The sequence below is a fragment of the Cavia porcellus genome, unplaced genomic scaffold, assembly GCF_034190915.1.
Source record: "Cavia porcellus strain 051 isolate PalLab524CR breed Dunkin Hartley unplaced genomic scaffold, mCavPor4.1 scaffold_1, whole genome shotgun sequence".
NCBI classification, from domain to species: Eukaryota; Metazoa; Chordata; class Mammalia; order Rodentia; family Caviidae; genus Cavia; species Cavia porcellus.
In genome coordinates, this window is record NW_026947484.1 from 23,457,284 (window position 1) to 23,477,785 (window position 20,502).

At 30.0% G+C, this 20,502-nt stretch overlaps 1 protein-coding gene across 5 annotated transcripts in view; it reads right to left on the minus strand.

The window, feature by feature from the left end:
• Nova1 (NOVA alternative splicing regulator 1) overlaps window positions 1–20,502 on the minus strand; it is a 136,969-nt gene that overhangs the window by 113,383 nt on the left and 3,084 nt on the right. The gene's annotated exons all lie outside the window — the stretch shown is intronic.

Here is a 20,502-nt window from a genome sequence, read left to right on the forward strand (position 1 = left end):
TCAAGACTGATGTGGTCTTCATGTCACAGGATTAGAAACACTATGAGTCAGATGAGATCTGACATTATAAAAAATGAGGATGCACAGGCACAAAAAGTACTTACTTTAACCAGATGTGAATTATCAGAAAAAGATCTTCTGAATGCTGACATTTATCTATCTATCTACCTATGTATTTACACATCTGATCAGTGAAATATGATATACATATATATTTATATGTATGTATATATGTATCTGATATATATATATCTATATATGTCACTGATTAGATACATAGATAGGTAGATCAGTAACAAAAAGAATTACTTTGTATGGGGGGGTGTTCAAAAATGAGTTAATATATATAACAAAATACCTCTGGAAAGAGAAGTTACAGGCAACATCAGGAAAACCATATTAAAATATTTGCATTTTTGTGTAATTTATGGAAAAATTTAAAATAAGGTTTAAATAATCAAGTTTGTTTGAAAAACATGATACATATAGTAATACACACAACAATATCACAGGCCTTTGCAGTGAGCCCCAAATCTCCTGCCAGGTATCACAGCACACAGCAGAAAGGAATAAAGAGCAAAAGACAAACTGGCCATATAGCAGGGATCCAGAATGACCAGTTGTTCAAGAGGAACAAAAAGCCATGTGGCAGCCAGAACCTCAAATTTATTAACTGAGGAGGGGATCATCAAGGACTCAAACAGTGGTGGTGATGCTGAACTAATGAAGATCATGTCCTGGAGTATGTAATGGGAAATTTCAAAGGATGACACCAAAAACCCCAAGCCATCATTCATACCATAGGGAAGTACACAGGATTAGCCATTTTTAGTTTGTGGTTTTCAACACAACAAAAGTTCTAAATGGTTGAGCTAAATGTAGATCAAACACCAAAAGAACTTACGAAGTTGAAGCCAAAAGAACTTATGCGAACATCTAATGTAACTTTCACATATATGGGATGAATAAAAAAGGAAATCATTAAAACCCTCAAAAATGTACTTAAACAATAAGAGAAACAAGATCATATGATGTCAAAAAAGTCAAAGGAAGAAGGTGAAAGATGAAGAGTTGTGATCAACCCCAAATGCTCTAGGAAACAAAAAGGTGGTGATACCACGATGACTAAAGGTCAGTTCATTAAATCTTTAACAAAAATAACAACAAACTACAAAAGAGGTGGATCATCAGGAAAAAGAGTGCTAAGGAAAAAATCAGTAGACAGACCATTAAAATTTTTGATAGTTATGCAAAGAGGAGAGAGGCAGTAATCATCAAAAAAATCAAAATCAAAGAAATAATTTTATTTTTTATAATTTAATATAAGTAAGATTGAATATATTACTTATCAAGGAAAAAAAGGCCGATGAGAACATTTAAAGGGAAGATCTGAAAGAGAGAATAAAGAGTCTGAAAAATGCAAAAAGAGGAAAAACAGGCTGCGAATAGAATACCCTGTCTAGAATGGTAGAAAAGGATTACAGGTAAAATTACACAGCAATGTGAACTATAAAAGAAAACAGACAGAGTTCCGTAAGGACTTTCTGGATAACTGTGAAATGGGTTCACTTTTAGGATATGAAGGTACACAGGATGAGTTTCTAGGTTGACAAAGATGAAAAAAAAAAAAAAAAAAAAACTTGAAAAGTAGGTACAGAACAGAAAACTAAATAGAGATAAACAAAACGATAAAAAACACAAAGTTGGATCTACTGAAAATGTATGTTAGAAAGAGTAGTAGAATAAACTGGCCCAATTTTAGTCCTTTATCTAGGGAAGCTCAGAAATTACACAGCATAAGTGCATAAAGTAGAAGATGATAAAAGCACCAAACTTAGCTATACAAATCTTGCATTTATATTTTAAATACTGACAGTTCCAAAAAACTAGGATTAGATATTTTCAGATTCTCAGGAACAGAAATGAGTATCACAAAAGTGGAACAATAACACAGTAATATAACAACTTCAATGTAAAGCATTTCTGCTACCTTAAAAACATTATCCATATTGAATTTAAAATTATTTCATTAGTTTTTTCACATATTTCTCTTTAGAGGGGACAATGTAAAGCAGTTATCTTTCAGCAAATAAAATGGAGATTTCAGCTTTAAACAGAGGCACATTTAACAGTCAGTTAAATTCAAAATGAAAAGTGTTACCAGAAAATAGTGAAAAACTTCAAGTTTAATCAACTACTCCATTCCTAAAGCTTTTTTGTGTTCAAAATCTTAACTATTATGGTATATCTTATAAGTAAATACTAAATAATTTATTTTCTGAAGCTATACTAACTCATGAAATTTATAACTTTATGCCACAAAAATAAATGTCTAAGTTTAATTATAAAAATGTAACTAACTACGTAACTGTCATGTTTTGTTCTTAACAACAGTGATCAAAAATTTCCTGTACAGGGGCTGGGGATTTAGCTCAGCAGGCATAAGCACCTGCCTTGTAAGCACACAGTCATGAGTTCAATCCCTGGGACCAAAACAAACAAACAAACAAAAATATATCCTGTACGGTATCATTTATGTATTCACAACCTTACAAATTTATTTTGCATTATTTTGGCAGGTCACTTCTAGAGAATGAATATCTATTCTCAGTAAGATTCATCAATAAAAAGTCTGATTAGAAAAGAACTTAAAATTAAAACATAATTATTTCACTAAAATATTATATTAGAACTTTTCTCCTATTGGGGAAAATAACACAATTTATTTTAATGAATATATTAATGGAAAAATAGAATTAAAATAGTGAAATTAAATCTTGTTCATTAAAAGAAAGAAGCCCATGAATTTTAGTAATATCTGAAAGAAATTAAAATGAATAAACTTTCAATTGACAGGCATAAATCTAAATATTTTATAGAAATATAATAAAACCATTTGCACAATGTCTTCAAGGTATAACACAATTACTGATTAAGTATAATATTCTAAATAGGTCAGTATATATTTATCATCTACAATATGTTTACATATATATAGTTTCTATATTAAATTAATTATGTCTTCTAACAACAAAAATTTATATTTTTCTCTTTTGATGCTAGAGATAAAACCTGCAATTTCACACATGCTAAGCAAAGACTTTACCACTGGGCTACATACCTCAGCTTAGATTTTTATTTTGAATTAATCTAATGGCTATATTTACATCGTTCTTACTACTGCTTCAAATTTATCTTTTTACTTTACACATATGTGACATTCAATGTGACATGCTGGATGTTAATGCTGTATTAGTAGTAATCATTTCACTATTTCCACATACACTGAAATGACTACTACAGTCATGCTAATAATCATACGCATCATTTACCATAGTAATATTTTTGTGGCAAAATCACCTAAATTCTCTCAGTAAATATTCACAACACAATACCAACTGTAAACCTCATGCCTGTACATTAGGTCTCTAACCTTATTCATTCTACATAACTGCACGTTAGTATCCTTTCACCTGCTTCTCCCCATTGCTTCCTCCTACCCACCCACAGTGACTAGTATTCCACTGTCTATATATTTAGCTCTTAGATTCTACCTAAGTGAAATTATATGGTATTTACCTATTATTCATGACGTAGTTCACTCAGACTGATGTTCTCCAGTCTAGGTTCTTTCATGTAGTCAAAATTATCAAGACTGATTTTTCTTATAGCTGAATGTTTCATTTTACAGATATACATTTATATTCTGCATATAAAGTATTTATGTTACTATGATGGATATATTCAAAATGACATTCCTTAAAGATCCTGTTCTACAAAGTACCTTTAACATAAAAGTAAAAATCATTCTACCTTTCACAATAGTTTCACAATAGTTTCACAATAGTTTATATTTGAAATTTTAAATAATTTGGGGACTCAGTCTAGACAACACAACAGCCAAGCAAGACTACTTTGTTTTGTTGTTGCTGTTGTCGTTTTTGTGATGCTGAGAATTGAACCTAGGCCTTATGCATGCAAGGCAAGAACTCTACCAACAAGCCACATCCCCAGTCCAGGGGAGACTATTTTCTATCACTTATCAAGATTTTAACACTGAAATCACTGTTAATCACAGTTTCAGGTCAATTCTAAACTTTATACTTTTTTGGCGTTTTTTTGCAACTTTTACTTCTGTACCTAGTATGTGCTTTGGGCTTACTTGGTTTTCCATTAAAACAGATATCTTGTGTATAATCAGAATTATGATGCAGTAGATGTGGAGTTTAACAGACAAAGAAAAGACAAAGGAAACTCCAAGATTTATGACCTTAAAAACTGAAAGGATGAAAAAACAATTTCGATGCTAAAGTTGTGGGAGAACTAGAGAAGCTGAAAAAAGTTCAGAACATTTAAACACATTGAATGCTAATATATGCATTACACACAAGTAAAATAAAGCTGGCAACTGAAAGGTTCAAAATGGATATAAACATCTGGTAGTTGTTTTAAAAACATGAGTTGGGGCTGGGGATTTAGCTCAACGGCATAAGTGCCTGCCTTGCAAGCAGGAAGTCGTGGGTTCAATCCCTGGTACTGATAAAAAAAGGAAAAAGACAAAAAAAACATGAGCTGTTTAAAGCCATGATACCAAGAAAGCAAGTATGAGTAGAGCAAAAGGCACTGATCCAAAAGCTGAGCTCAGGCAAGTGAGAAGAATCCAGCAAAGGACATTTTGGAAGCAGCAAGGTAAAGATGAGTTAGAAGCAAAATAAAGTCTTGCAAAAAGGCAGCAATCACTGTATCAAACAAAGGCTGTTGACTGTTTCATAAATATGTACTGAAATTGCTCACTGTATTACAATTATGGTAGTTACCATCATCTTGATCAGAGTAGTTTCACTGAAAGGAAGAGACCAAAATTCTAACTGGAAATAAGAAAGGAATTGCAAAGAGCACAATATAGACAATTATTCAGAAACATTTGGTGTTAATAGTAGAATACCTGGAACACTGAATCAGTAAGGAGTAAAAGCACACTGAGTAAGAGAACACTTGTATGCTGAAAAACATAAAACAGTAAGAAACTGGTAAAGGAGGGGGGAAAAAAGTTGCTCACAAGAAGATTTAGGAGTAGGAAAGATGGAATAAAATCTAAAATGAAAGTAGAAATTGACCTTATGCTAGGCACAGAGACAATTTAGAATAAGAAAATATATAGATATTAATGTACTTCATTTGGTAGAACTAGTATTGGTTATGAAATTTCTTTTAATTATACTTTCATGTTCTCTGAAACACAAAGTGAGATAATCAATGAAGATGGCAAAGGAGATTTTGGAATTAATGTTTTGTGTAAAACAGGTTACAAAGAAAATAAGAAATGTTACAAGTGAAAAGATTATTCAGATCACTATACCTGTTCATAACTGATTTCAATTTTCTGTCCTTCCCAAAGTCATATCCTAACATAAACATAAAGATAACCCTCAGTCATCTCTCACCCACTGCTATGGAATGCTGTTCAATGAACTGCCAACATTCAGTATTACTCTCTTTCTGATCCCACCTTACTTTCATCAATACGGATTCTAAATATTTAATAATAAATTCACTGGTCTATTCATTCTGCAATAAAATACCCATTAGTAAATAATTATATTTTCTCACTCCTCCTTATATTATCTAGCATTTTTGCATATTTCAAACCAAAAAAATTCTAAATATTAAATTTAATTTATTTTATACCATAACAAATATTCACTAAGATTTTATTTTTTCCACAAAGCAACTCAAGAAAAGTATAATCTTGTGATCTAATGAAATTTATTGTCTCTAAGGACACACACAAAATCAAATGAAATATAAGTGTTCTAATTATGATATTAAGTAAATCCTAAATATGTAATATGTAAGTAATATCTAATTTAACATTAAATATATTTGAATACAGCATTTGGTTCATATAATTATTTGGTTCATATAATTATGTATATGTGTAATAACAGCATTTGATTCATATAATTATTATGCCATAACATTGATTCACATATGAAAGCAATGTTAGTCTAAAAGGAACCAAAAATAACTGTGATGACTCACTGAAAATGTAAATACATGTTAAGGAATGGAAAGAATAAACTACAGCCACTAAAAGATACCCTTAATAGAATTACAAAGTTAAACGTCCTGAATCTTTTATGAAAATTCACAAGACCTGTACCAGGCACAGGGCACATGCTTGTAATCCCAGCACTTGGGAAGATAGTCACGAGTTTGAGGCCAGCCTGAATTACATAGAAAGATCATGTCTTAAAAAACAAGAAGAAAAAGAAAAAGGAGGAGGAGGAAGAGGAGGAGGAAGAGGAGGAGGAAGAGGAGGAGGAGGAGAAGAAGAAGAAGAAGAGGAGGAGAAGGAGGAGGAGGAGGAGGAAGAAGAGGAGGAAGAGGAAGAGGAGGAAGGGGAAGAGGAGGAGGAAAAGAGAGGAGGAGGAAGAAGAAGAAAGAAGGAAGAAGGGAGAAGCAGCAAAGCAGCTGCTTGAAGACCTGGGCAAAAAAATAAACTTTCAGCAGCTTCAAGAAAAAAACAAAACAAAAAAAAAACCAACAAGTCTCATGAACTTTCATCAATACTGTTGAACACCTGGTTTTATCATTTAATGAACTGACTTTCTTAACAGAGAAAAGTTTTCTTCAAAGGCTTCATTCCTTGAAAAATATCATGGAAGTCAGTATCCAACATTCTATATGCCACCTCATTTATTTTTTTAAAATTACTTTTAAAGTTCTGATCAATGAATAATGTTAATGTTTTTTATATGCGTAAATAGTATAAAGATGAAGAGGAAAGAAAAAAGCTGATGAATTAAGTTCATTTTCAAGTCATGACAAATTCAAATGCTTCATATGAGGTTATAATATTCTATTATAAATTTCTGTCCCTAGGTGAGAAAAAAATCATAAAATGTTATTTATGCCAGGCATTATGTGGTATGTTTTCATATCTCCTTTATGATATCTAGAAATAAAAACTTGTATCTCTGAGAGAAGTACTGATATACTATTGCATAGATAAGAAAACTGGAGATACACAAATGTTAGAAGATTGATTAGAATCATGCAGCTAGCAAGTATCAAAACCTGGATTCAAACTTTGGTCTAACATAACAAGACAGAGTCTTAGAGAAGGCATCCTCAATAAATCTATTGTATAGCATATTGTATAACTTCCTTATAAAACTTTTAATTATAGTGAGCAGTATCATAGCGATGAGACTTTGTAATAGTGATTTGACTAGCTGTTTCTAACTTCAAAAATTTAATTCAACAAATTTCTAAAATAGTGGTTATATATAATTTAAGGAAAAAAAACTGCAGAGCTAAACAAGAGCAACTAAACTATTTTATGCAAGCAACTTCACAATTTCAAAAAATTTTAAAACAACTCAGTGGTTTTGGTAACAGTATGAAGGTAAGAGAAAACGATACAAGTTTTGAGGCTCTATGCATATTTTGTCAGAACAAAAAACTTTTTATTTCTCCATTTTGTTTAAGTATTACAATGGCAAATTTTTCATTTGTCAGATTTCAATACGAGTAAGAAAAAAGTGTCAACTCATCAAAACTATTTAAATGTTTATAATGGGTTCATATGGCAGTTTGAATGTTTATAATGGGTTCATATGGCAGAATTTATCTTAAGATAAATTCTGAATGTTATTTTTCTGAACTCAAACTTATATGTAATCCGATATTCTGCAGAACAACAATAAACAGAAAGTTAACTAACCTGACATATTACAATTAATTTTTACTCTGTTTCATTACTTGTCTTATGTGAAGACAAAATTCTTTCCTATAGTGATAACTTAAGAATTAAAATAGCAGAAGCATAAGAGCTCATTGATTCATAATTGATAAACAGTAACTTATAGCTGCATGGCTTTAAGAGTTTTAAGACAAGATGATCACTTTCCTACTGACTTGAAAGAGGCCCTCATCCACAAGTACGAGAAATTAAATATGGCTCATTAAAAGGCAGAATGTGCAAAAAGATCCCAAATTTAGGAAATTACCATCTGAAATATGTCTCAAACCCAAAGTTTCTTCATAATTATTCTCAAAGAGAATTACATTTACTTTGCATATTTTAAGGAGTCGATGTTGTCCCTTTAAATAACCTAAACTACTCACACCATCACTAACACAAACTGCTAAATGATTTGCCAGGTTGTCAGAAAAAATTTAACATACGCAATATTTTTAAAAATCCAAACAATACTATGTTTAAGAAAGCCAGGATATGAATTCAAAGTAAGTAGTTTGTCATAAAAAGGAAGTATTTGTTGGCATTTATACTTATAATATAATAGGAAATATTTATTGGCATTTATACTTATAACGGCTTTTCTGTAAATATTTCAAAGAACCCCAAGCCTCTTCCTATCAATGTATATCCTTTTTTCTTAAAAAAAAAAAAAAAAAAAAAGTTTTCAGTTCTTAATTGTTTACTCGTAAACAATCTTGGCAATAACAATTATATTTATTAGCATCATAATTCCTTAAAATGCAATATATGTTTGGTATTAGCATTCATAAATCTATCAAATTCAAATTCCTTTATTCTGACAAACTTCAAGCAATAAATTAGTTACTAACACAGAGCACACACAGATAAATCCGACATCAAAAATAATTTTACAGAAGTTGAAAACAAGAAATTAAAAAATAAATGATCTGTCAGAATTATAAAGTCCACCAAAAGGATACTGTATAATACAAGTACCAGTCTTTGTTTTAAAATTACTATTCCTAGAAATACAGTACATTGAACATACCATTTGAAATATATGCCAACCTCAATTGCCACACAGGGCATATCCAGCTCATCATCACAGTTTGTGTTTAAATATGCACAATTCTATTTTTCTAAACAAGACATCAATATACTATGTAGCTAAAAATGTGATAAAGCTTTGAAAGAAACATAACTTTCATTAAACACAATATGGACACTCTTTTGAAGAATAAGTTTACAACAGCACTGTAGAAAAAGCATGGTTTGAAATTTCTAGCTGAAATATATGTTGAAATACAAAATAAAATGTCATTTCAAAGACAGAATTTACAAAAAACTTAAATTTCAATGCTGTTTTGAAAAGATGCAAAACAAAAAATGTCTTTAAAATTTTTCTAGTAGAGTTCTAGATTTGCTCTACAAAACATGTGTAGATAGTACCTATAGGTACTATCTACTACTTTAAAAGCAATCTATAAACTCACAACACGATATGAAATCATTCTATGGTATGGAAATCAAAGACAATGAGGCTTTCTGAATTGTTCCTTTCTATATTAAACCCAACCTTGAATTATACAACTACTATTACTGAATTATGAGTAGTACTTAAATAAAGATTACACAGTGAATATTTTTATTTTAAATCCCCATCTGGTGCTTAATGTCACTTCAGCTGTTCAATTTTCTAATGTTTCTCTATACAAGTAGCCAATAATTTCACAAATCAGTACAAAATGCTAGACATTTTTAATCTCATTTTCTAAATGGAAAAACAATGCCACATTTTCAGTCATTTTTGATTCATGTGAATTCAATGAGTATTAAGACATTCTTTTGTAGAATAATTATCAATCATAGAAAATCCTGCTGAATCTCAATAATCAACCAAAATTCTAAACAAAATAATTGCATGAGAATCCACCAACAAATGAATGACTAAATTTTCATTTTTATTGGCATAACATATAAATGCTTTTGTAATTTACCATACTTTAGCGTTCAAATGGCATCAAATTCACATATAAAAATAGACATACATACTCACTGTGTAAAACACTAATTTTCACCAAATTAAAATATGTATCTTTTTATATGCCAAGAAACTAGAAAGGTCTATTTAGAGATAAGGAAAATTCTATCAAGAGTATGATTTAAACTGCTACAAATCAAAAGCAAACTAAATAAACCATTCAAGTCACTACCTTTTAAAAGTGAATAAATGTCAAATGCAGATTTTTACCTCCACAGCTTCCTTGTACTTCAAAACATTCTTAATTGACATTTGCCCTTTACAAGGTATCGACAGTTTTTTCTTCCACATTCATCACATAATTGCTTAATTAAACACAACCCACATTTATAACACCTCTTTTCTGTATTCCCAGTTGCCTCATCTTTCTCTTTGTTTTTTCCTTTCTAAAAAAATTAGTCTTTCAATCTAGTTATATTTCCTAAATTACAAGCTAGGTTCATCAATCCAATAGTCAATTCTACTTTGAATACCTAGGGCAAACCTCCAGAGTGCAACTATGACAATTTACAAGATATGTATATTTTTATAGGACACAGCAGGTGAGTTTTTAAAATAATAATTCTCAATGAGTATTTCGAAAGTAAATATTTTTCAATCAAGCTTTCTTATTTTTCTTGTTTAATACCCTATCTCTTCATATGTGCAAATACCTATAGTGCCTCTCTACCACCCCTGCTCTCACACATGGAATTATCAACTTTTTATCCAAGAAACACCAAACCTCTTGTGCGGTCTTGGCCATTTGAGCATTTTTTTAGTATCTCATTGTCCTTGTATTTTCTGTCTCATACTTCAAATCACATTCCACTGTGGCAACCAGGCAAATTAAAATTCAACACTCAAAACCCAGCCAGCTCCTCCACGAACTCTTCTTTGAAGTCTAACAACCCCTTCCCAAGATCTTACTACCAATAGAGGGAATTTCAACTTTTAGATATAGTTCTCCCATTACAGTCATCAAATTTTATTATAACTAGGTATCTGTCTTTTGTTTTCTTTTTGTTCCACTGGTTGGCAGGAAGATCATCAGGTCACCGACTACTTAGTTCTAATCCTAAAGAGAGCATTCAAAAGTCCATCCATGTAAAAATCTAAGCAGGTAGAAGCAAACAGGTTAAAAAGCAAACAAGTTAAAAAAACAAACAAAAACTGATAGGATTATTATAACCCACTGTTCCATACCTGTTTTTTAAAAAATTAAAATATATATATATATATATATTGGAAGATTAAGTGTGAAGCCCAAGGGCCAGTATAATTACTAAACCTTAGATATTTGACTGGTTTGTATATTGTGACAAAAATCAAATATGCTAGTGTAAGAAAAGCCTATTATTTTCATACATTTCATAAATTTCACTAAATTTTAAATGTTTATTAGGTAGTAAGAGTTGAACATTCCAAACTAGGTAACTTTCCTAAAACTTTGATTTTAAACAAACTTATACAAACACCTTGTCACCCCAGTAGGTCAAACTCTTAGCAAATAAACTCTAGTTTACTATATAGATATCTTATTTTTCATAGTGAATAAGAACCTTTACTCATCTTCTAAAAGTGACAACATGATTGCCTTCCACAAAAATCACACATTAACATGACCATTATAAGTGGAGAACATGTTAAATATTTTCATAATCACATCTTTAATAGCATTATTTTAATTAGGGGTTAATAATGCTTGATTTTCAAGATATCTTAAGAATCATTACTGGTCTGTTCCTCACAACACATGTTGCCACGTGGCCTTAAATAAACTATATAATAAATACAGCTATAAAATTTCAAAGTTACTTTATTTTTTGTTTTTTGTTTTTTTTTTTTTATTGGTACCAGGGATCAAACTCATGACTGCCTGCTTGTAAGGCAGGTGCTTATGCCGCTGAGCTAAATCGCCAGCTCCTCAAAGTTACTTTCAACTATTTCATTAGTAGCTAAACCTTAATTAAATTTGGGTTGCCCATGTCAGAATATGATAAAAATGGTCTTTATTTCTGAGGTGGTTGTGAAGTACTCTCTGTAACAGTGACTTTCAATTTCCTTTATACAGAACCAACAGTATACTAATAAAAAGTAAAATTTCTCCAACATGACTCTCCATCAATACTCTTCTTTAATACCCAGTGAATATTTACCCTATCAGTCTGATGCATTTCTTGTTCCTTTAAATTTCTGAACCCATTATTTCATCTATCCAAAAATACAGATTTTAGACACACACCCACATCACAGCCTTCATCCAAATAAAGTAGAAATTTAGTAAGAAACCTAAAGACAGACTGCCTTTTGTATACACTCAACTGATATCACATGAGCATTTCACAAAAGAAACCTCAAGCTGTTTATTCAACCATTCATACATTCATTTAAATTTGTAGTGCCACTTCTGATATAAACTTTGGGATGTATTTTCAACACAGTAGCAGGCAAGAATGACAAAAATTAAGGTCCATACTAATGGATCTTAATCCAATTACTAGACAGATGTAAGCAAAGACTAAAACAAAGGACTATGTTTTAATTTAAAGTTGCATAAGGAAAAGTCTTCAGAATCATGTAAAGTAGTTTTATAATGTTAAAAAGCAATCCTTAAGCCTACAATACAACAAAACAAGGAAATTCTAATTGAGAAGAGGATCAATTTAATGAAAAGGATAGACAAAAATGAGAAAGTAATATTTTTAAATTAAAAACAATTATTTAATATAACCACAGTTTTACTTATGTTTCCTTATGAGTCACTGCATGCTTATTTTTTAAACGTTTTATCCTTTTTAAACTAATTGTTGTTGTGAATATCTAGACAAATATGCTCTTACATTAATTTTTACACGTCATAAAAACATGAAAAGCATACAAAGTCTTAAAATAATCTTTGAAAGCTAAATTTGGGTTAAAAGCCTACAATTTTTATAAGGGCATTATTTACCCAAAAATTTAAAAAGTGTAAAGGGAAGTGATAATTAGGAAAGAAATAGAAAATAAAGTAGCAAAATGACAGAAAATAACTAACTCTAAAGAAGTATTATGAAAGTATTCTGCTTCTGGTCTTTTTCTGTGGCAAACCAACTAAAAATAGTAATAACTGTAAAACAACCACTGGTGACTTAAAAAAAAAAAAATAACTCCCTCTAAAACTAGGAAGTAGTAAAACTTACTTCCTTAGTCATATCCAAAAAGGAGGAAAAAAGATTGAAGCAAAAATACAGTGAATGAATTTCCAACTATATCTGTACTACAAATTCAGAAAATATACTCAGTGTTACAGGAGAATTACTCTGGTACAAAAACCTTACATATACCTCTTAATCATTTGTTACCATGGTTTTCTAACTGCTGAAACAAACATTCTAGTGAAGAACATATTTAAATCTTTATATTTTCATCTAGCACTAGAATTCCATCAATTCTTCAAATCTTTTAAACAGTAACATTCTTAGCTACTCCTTAGCTTCATCATTAAGTATCTGAGAGATATGTCATATAATGTAAAATTAAAAATGAAATTTAAAGAGATAACAAACTACAACTTTAGAATAATACAGGCCTATATTCTTTTAATGAGGAAAACATTCTTTGCAAGAATTCCAAGTAACGATATTCAAACTGCTGCCTCATACTCTCTCTTGGCTTACATGAAGATAAAACACATGTGATAATGAGAGAAACTTCCATATAAACTTTACAATGGACTATGAAATCATGTTTTTACAAAATTCTTTCATGACGTAGTAAGGCAATCATAGTTTAAGAAAAAGATGCATGAATTACCCAACGAATAATTTAAGACTGAGTATGTGAACAAGTTTTATACCTGTCTGCAACACTAAACCTTTAAAGAACAGGTTTTTCATGAGTAAAAATGACTGAAGTTGAAAAACCACTGTTATTGTAAAACACTTAACTATATATATATATGTATATATATATATACATATATATAATGTAATAGAAAAACATATACATAGGAGAAATAATTCTATTCCTTCTTATTCTATATCTGCAATGACTATATTATTCTTTCTTTTCCACCTACCCCCACCCAAATTACTAGATCTTAAAGTTATTTCCAGTATAATTCTACAGCAGTCAATTCTTAACAACTGTAATCTTTATTAAGATCTAATAATTGTTAAACATTAAACAAAGAAAGATTAAGCATTTATATATCCTAGAAGGAATGCAGGATTTGAAATCTTTTTCAATGAATTCAATGTATGATAATTCATCTTCATCAATGAACAGATTACAAGGCCTTCACTAATACTAGCTATTCTCAAAAATCTTTAAAATAGAAAATTCTTCTTCCAAACTTCAAAAAGAATGCTCAATTTCACAAAAAGAAATAAAAATAAACTACAGTCTAAAATTTAAAAATTAAGATAAAAATTCATTAGAAACTACAAATATTCCGAATACCAAGAAAACATGCTAATAAAATAACATTAACTTTTAGTATTTATTAAATAAAATTAGTTTTAAAAAGTACAAAAATGCTTTATATTCCACCTCAAATAATTTTACCTCTACAATTTTGCTGTTAAAATACTTAAGACACTGATTTCATTTTTTATCTGGTCCTGGCAAGGATGCCAGGACAGCCCTGAAGGAAGCAGCAAAGATCAGTGCTGGAGTACAGACAGCATGCTTTTCCATGATTGAAGCGTGTCACAAAAAATGATATCCACAACATGATTTTAAACTTAGAAATGTTTCTCGAAGTTTGACAACATGCATATTATTTTTAACCTTATAGTCTTGAAATGTTTATTCTCTTCTACTGTCTTATCAAAACTTTAAAAAATATGTAAAGTACATACGTGAAATTTTAATGTGTCATTTTTCACACCTTTAAAAACTGATAAAAAATAGCCCACAATGTCAAAGTTGAAAAAAATCTCCAGTGAAAAATATTTGTTAAAAAGCATCTCTAGACTTTTACACAGGATTATTTTAATCTTGCTTAATGACTAATATTACCAATCAACTATTCCTAAGTTTAAAAACTATTTTCTGTGTTCAAACAGAAATAGGAAACAAGGGAGGGGAAGGGGGAAAGGAAGGAAAGGACAAGGAAAAAAAAGGAATAGAATTAAAATAATGGAAACAAAGCTTTTGTAAATAAGGAGGGAAAAAGGGGTTAAAGGGAGGGGAGATGCATGGGGAAAAAAAGAAGCAAGATATATCATGTACAGATACAAATTCCCTATGATGAATGTGATCATATGTATATCTAAAATGTACTAGCACAAAATGCAAAAAAGATAAAATAAAAATTTTCTTATAAGCAGTGTCTTTGGGATCAAAGTTACTATGAATATCAGTAAAGTTCCTACAAGAAAAGTTCATAAGTCCACAAAAAACAAGTTTAAAAAAATCTACGTTAAACTCAAATACTCCTGGATAACTGAAAAATTATATGATGGTAAAAATTTCAAATTAATAAAACAGAATAATCAAAATGACAACCTGCTTCACAGAAACTTCAAATTGTTCTTAATTCCAAATTATTTTAAAATAGCATAGCATCTTGCCAGATTAAATTTAAAGGCATTTGACTTTACAGACTATTTTCCACTCAAGGGCCAAATAATGAACAGCATTGTGACAAGAGACACCTACATTTATTTAAAAAAGTATTAGAACACATTAAGAAACTCTATGGAAACATACTCTTCCTAAGGCAATACTTCAAACAAATTAAGAATTTAAAAATATCAGAAATGACATATTAACTTTCTTGTGAGTTTTGACTAAAAATTAATTTTCTTTAGTAAAGAACCATTTTAGTAGCACAATTAAATTAAATCCAAGCATCTTAAAAGTATTTTAAATATACTTTAGCTGCCTTATTGGAACACTGCAAAATACTCTAAAAAGTTTGTTTGCCAAGACCCCCAAATGCTAAAAAAATAAAGTTTTATATGGGTTATTTCTCCCATAAAAACAAATAAGCAAATGTTAACCTGTAATAATAATTTTTCTATAATAAGTTTTATAAGAACTACAAAATACTTCCACTCACTTGTGCTTTAAACATTTATTTGTGGAGTAAGGAAACTGAAATGTTTCTGACTTAATGTTATTTTTTATTTCTGTACCCAAAGCTTCTATCTCCTTCACATATATCTTATATGATTCATGGAAAATCATTTTACTTGCAGATATTTCCATATTAAAGATAAAGAAAAGCTGAAATTATATCTTTAAAGAGTAAAATGAAGAAAATGGAAACTTCACCAAGCCAACTATCAGAAAGTATTGAAAAGTATCGCTTCGTTTCTCACAGTTGCGGTTATTCTATGACACTTCCAAGTCTCTGAGGGTCAGGTTAATTAAGCTCCAGAGCAGCTGCAGTGCAATGTGAGACACATACTCTGCAGTTCCCACCAGTCCATTCCAATTACCTGTAGTATTCCAGCACTGGACAAGTGACAACCAACCCCTTCTCTCTAGTCGCTTGCTCCCACTGGTCTACTGATAAATGTTAGAACAAACTAACCTCTTTTTGGAAAAGACTGCAAAGCTGAATGCACCTGCTGCAGGCTGCAATGATGAGTCCCAGAGAGATGTTTGTCAGTCAGATCTCTGCAGATGTTGTTTAACTTTATGCTAGAGCTGTATCCAAAGATGGAAATGAGATGGCAATCAAGCACAAATCTCCCACCGCTGCCCCCCACTCTTATTTTAAAAAGTCACACTTGTTCATGTGTTCTAGTTTAAAACATGATTCCTACTAAACTAGAAACAACCAAGACTAAACTTTATGGTTTCAAAAACGTTTATTAGTTGCGGAATATTAGTTAACAGGTGCATAATATGTGCGCAACAAATGTCACTTGTGTCACATAAAAATAAAACAACTATAAAATACACAAGTTTTTGACTGATGGATGAATTGTTGGTTAAATTTCTATTGATACCACATACTACTCAGCAATTCCAAGGCACAGATCATTATTCCCGTTTCATTAAATAAAATATCTAACCACAGAAATACTCAACTATTTTCCATAGTCCTGAAATACTTTTGCATGACATATGCAAGGAAATGTTGTTAGGTTATTCCCTTATAATGTCACAAATTTTATATAAGCTTGTTTCTGAAAACCCAGAAGGTTTCAAATTTCGAAATGACATTGTACTCTACAATCAATGAAAACATCAACACTTTAAATCATTGATCTTCAATAACTTGTTAAATCAATGAAACATGAGAGTGAAATAAAATCAAGTGAAATAAATTGCTTTGCTGAAAGATTTATGCTAACTTTTTTTAAAATCCCATGATATGAAGCATTTTCATACCTGAGATAAGTATAAAAATTATCTTTCAAAAATTGAGGTTAATATAAATTATTATACATTAAGAATATATCCTCATATATTAGGAATTCCTATTGTTTTAAATATAAATATTAAAAGTAAATTAAAAATTAAAATACAGTTAAATTTCAATGATATTAACACCTAATTGAAAGATTATGTTTAAGGATAAACAAAGCCAAAATATAACAATAGGCACAATATCAAATATAAACATCACAATTTTAAGATTTTAAAAAAATTCAGGTGTCAGCAAATCTCTGATCACACAAAATCAAAAGTATAATGCAGTGTAATGATACTACATCATAAAACCCACTGGACAAGATTGGATATTAAAATATTTTTTCTCTATTTCTTACAATACTATTTATATATTAAAGTTGTCTTAAAATATATACCAATACATTTTTAAGGTGATATGCATTTAAGATCAAAGAAAAAGTAGAGAATTCAACTCAAAAGCTGGTATGCACCTTATACTACCAATATTATAATACTTTTCCTTCAACAATATAACTAAAATAATCCATTTTAAATTTCATTATGTCTTTTGATTTTAAAAAAGTATCATGCATATAGAATCCCCATCCTGCAGTCTATACTGAACATTGATTTTTCACTCATGTCAAAATAAAAGTTGTATGGGGCATTTACTTCACTGAAAGAAAATTTCATTTACATTATGCTTTTTCATGATTTTAAACATCTAACGTATAAATGACTTGTGATTAAAGAAAAAACACTCAAATTGGACAGCGACAAAATCAAGATATAAAGAATCTAGATTCAACAATTTCAAATTTTATCTTAAAGACCATGAGACAATAATATATATTACATGTAGTTCAATTTTATAACCACAAATCCCGAGATGAAAACAATTTAGAAAACAGATTCCAGTATCATAGTAAAGGACTCTGATTTGATATAATGACTATTTTTCAGTGTCATTGTATAGAATAAAAATAGGTATAGTATTAAGTCTCCTAATATCTGGGGAACACACGAAATATTTATTTTATATACCCTTTTATTTTTCCCAACCAATAATATATTCAGGAAGTGATTCTGTTCAACTGTTTGATCATTCATTAAATATACTGAAAAGATAAAATCAATCAATTAATAAAAACTAAACACATCTTCTGATGACAAAAGAATTAAAAAAACTATCATCATTCTGAAAATACATATAGTAATATAGGCTCCAAAATGAAAAAACAATTTTTACTAAAAAGCAACATTATACAACCTACTTATAAAAGCATATTTAAATAAATCAAATTAGATTTCTCTAATCAAGTAAAAAAAGGATATATTCCTAAGTTACCAGTAATAAATTGGTACTCGGTAAGGTCAGATTTTTGAAAATAGATAAATGAATTATACAGCACAGCAAAAAGTAAAATATATCTACTTGTAGATCATTTTTTTCTGATTATAGTAATTGAATAATGTACTTTAAAATTCTTCCTTATACAATTTTCTCAAGCTATATTATTTATGACACAATGAAATATACAATGCAATATCTACTTGTACAAATTCTAAATTAATGCCAGCTAATATGAAAAGCAGTTTTCTTCATTTCAACCTAGGTTTAAAAATCATTACTCAGAAAGGTAAGGTTGTTTATGAATTTTAAAGCTATTAGTTAAGGGGAAAGAGAAAAGAAAAAGACAAAACAAATTGTAGGTTATACGGCAATAATTTTCTTAATAGATCTAGTACTTGAGTTGAAAATTATTAGTGCCCCAAAGTATAATTCTATTCTGTGTTATATATCCTGGAGAAAGTTTTTAAAAATACATTAGTATTTTAACTAAACCTTGGGAACACAATTACACTTGACTTAAAAACTAAGGTAATTTGAATAAGTCCATTAGGTTGTACAAATGAAACACTCGTTTTCCCAAATATACTTTCTTACAGAGAAACAGAAATATGCTTCATGAAATAAACATCAGGCACATTTATTCTGACAGAGAATATGACAGGCATATATATGCATGTGTGTCTTTGTGTATACATGTACATACACATACAAGAATACATAACATACTTATATGGAAAACACGAAAATAAGCTATCACATTATTCCATAATCCTAGAGGAAATTATTTATACTCAGAAATATGAATAAAATTTTGCTGATCTGAGAATGAGATGTGCAAGGTAAGTATTCCTTATGTATACCCGAGTAAGAAAAGTTGAAAGAAGCTCAGAGGCTATTATGTTGAAGATTAAGACCTCAGATAGCTTCACAGGCTACGGTCATGTTGTGAACAGAAAGAATATTAAAATTAAAGTCTAGCTAAAGAAGAAAGCCATCTGTTCATACAGGTGATAATCAAAATAAAATTATATTTTAATAAAAACTCTTCAGAATTCTTAAAACTTCTTATTAACTACAAGGCTGTATTTTATACTTCAAGTTGATTGCATTATGTATGATTGGTTTCCACCTGTTACAGGCAAAGTATAAGCCTTCTTGTATCCGACATTTTAACTCACATTTGATCAGGTTACGTCACGACACTCACAAAATTTTATTCAACGCATTCCAGCTTTCCATTTTTTCTCAAATGATATTTTTGCTCTACACAGATAATATGCCTCAGAATTATAAATAAAATAAGCAATTTCTATATTGTAAGTAAAAATGCAAAAGTGGACTAAAAACAAAAGATCTTATTCTCAGTGCACCCTTTCCAACCCACTGAAAATAAACTATGCTCAAATGAAAAGGCATTTAATTTACTATTTGGAATATCCTAGATAAACACCAATTTTCTGTAACACCCCTGCACATCTGATACCACCTCATGTATAATGCAAAACAGCATTTTCATTTTCTTCTATTGATAGTGAATTTAATTTACCATTGCAGCTCTTTTCCGAGAACTATCGTGTTATTAATTCTGCAATCAAGCTCTTTTGAGTATTTTAATTTATACTAAGGATTTTCACAATTCCACATTGATTTTTTTTCTATCATACTATACCTTTTAAATACATGAATGTGAATATATTAAGAAACTTTCCCAAAGCGTAAGGAAAGTTTGAGGGACTAGGAAAGCCATCTGCAAAACTACACTTAATAGAAAACAAACTTTGAGGGATATAGCTAACAAATTACATTTTAATTTTATAAATTTAACGTTTATCAACATGCTACCTTAATTTATATAACTAAATGGCAAATTTCACCATTCTAAAATCTTCTTTAGTATAATGGTCCATTTCTACCACCAAAGGATCAGCTATGAAAAAAAAGTCCTCCAAATGTTCTGCCTACATTCATGCCAGATGCCCTGCTGTATTAAAGAACTCTTAGTGAATTAGATCGCTGAACGCAAATCAGCTTTTCTTTTTTACCACGAAAAATGGAGAAGCAGTC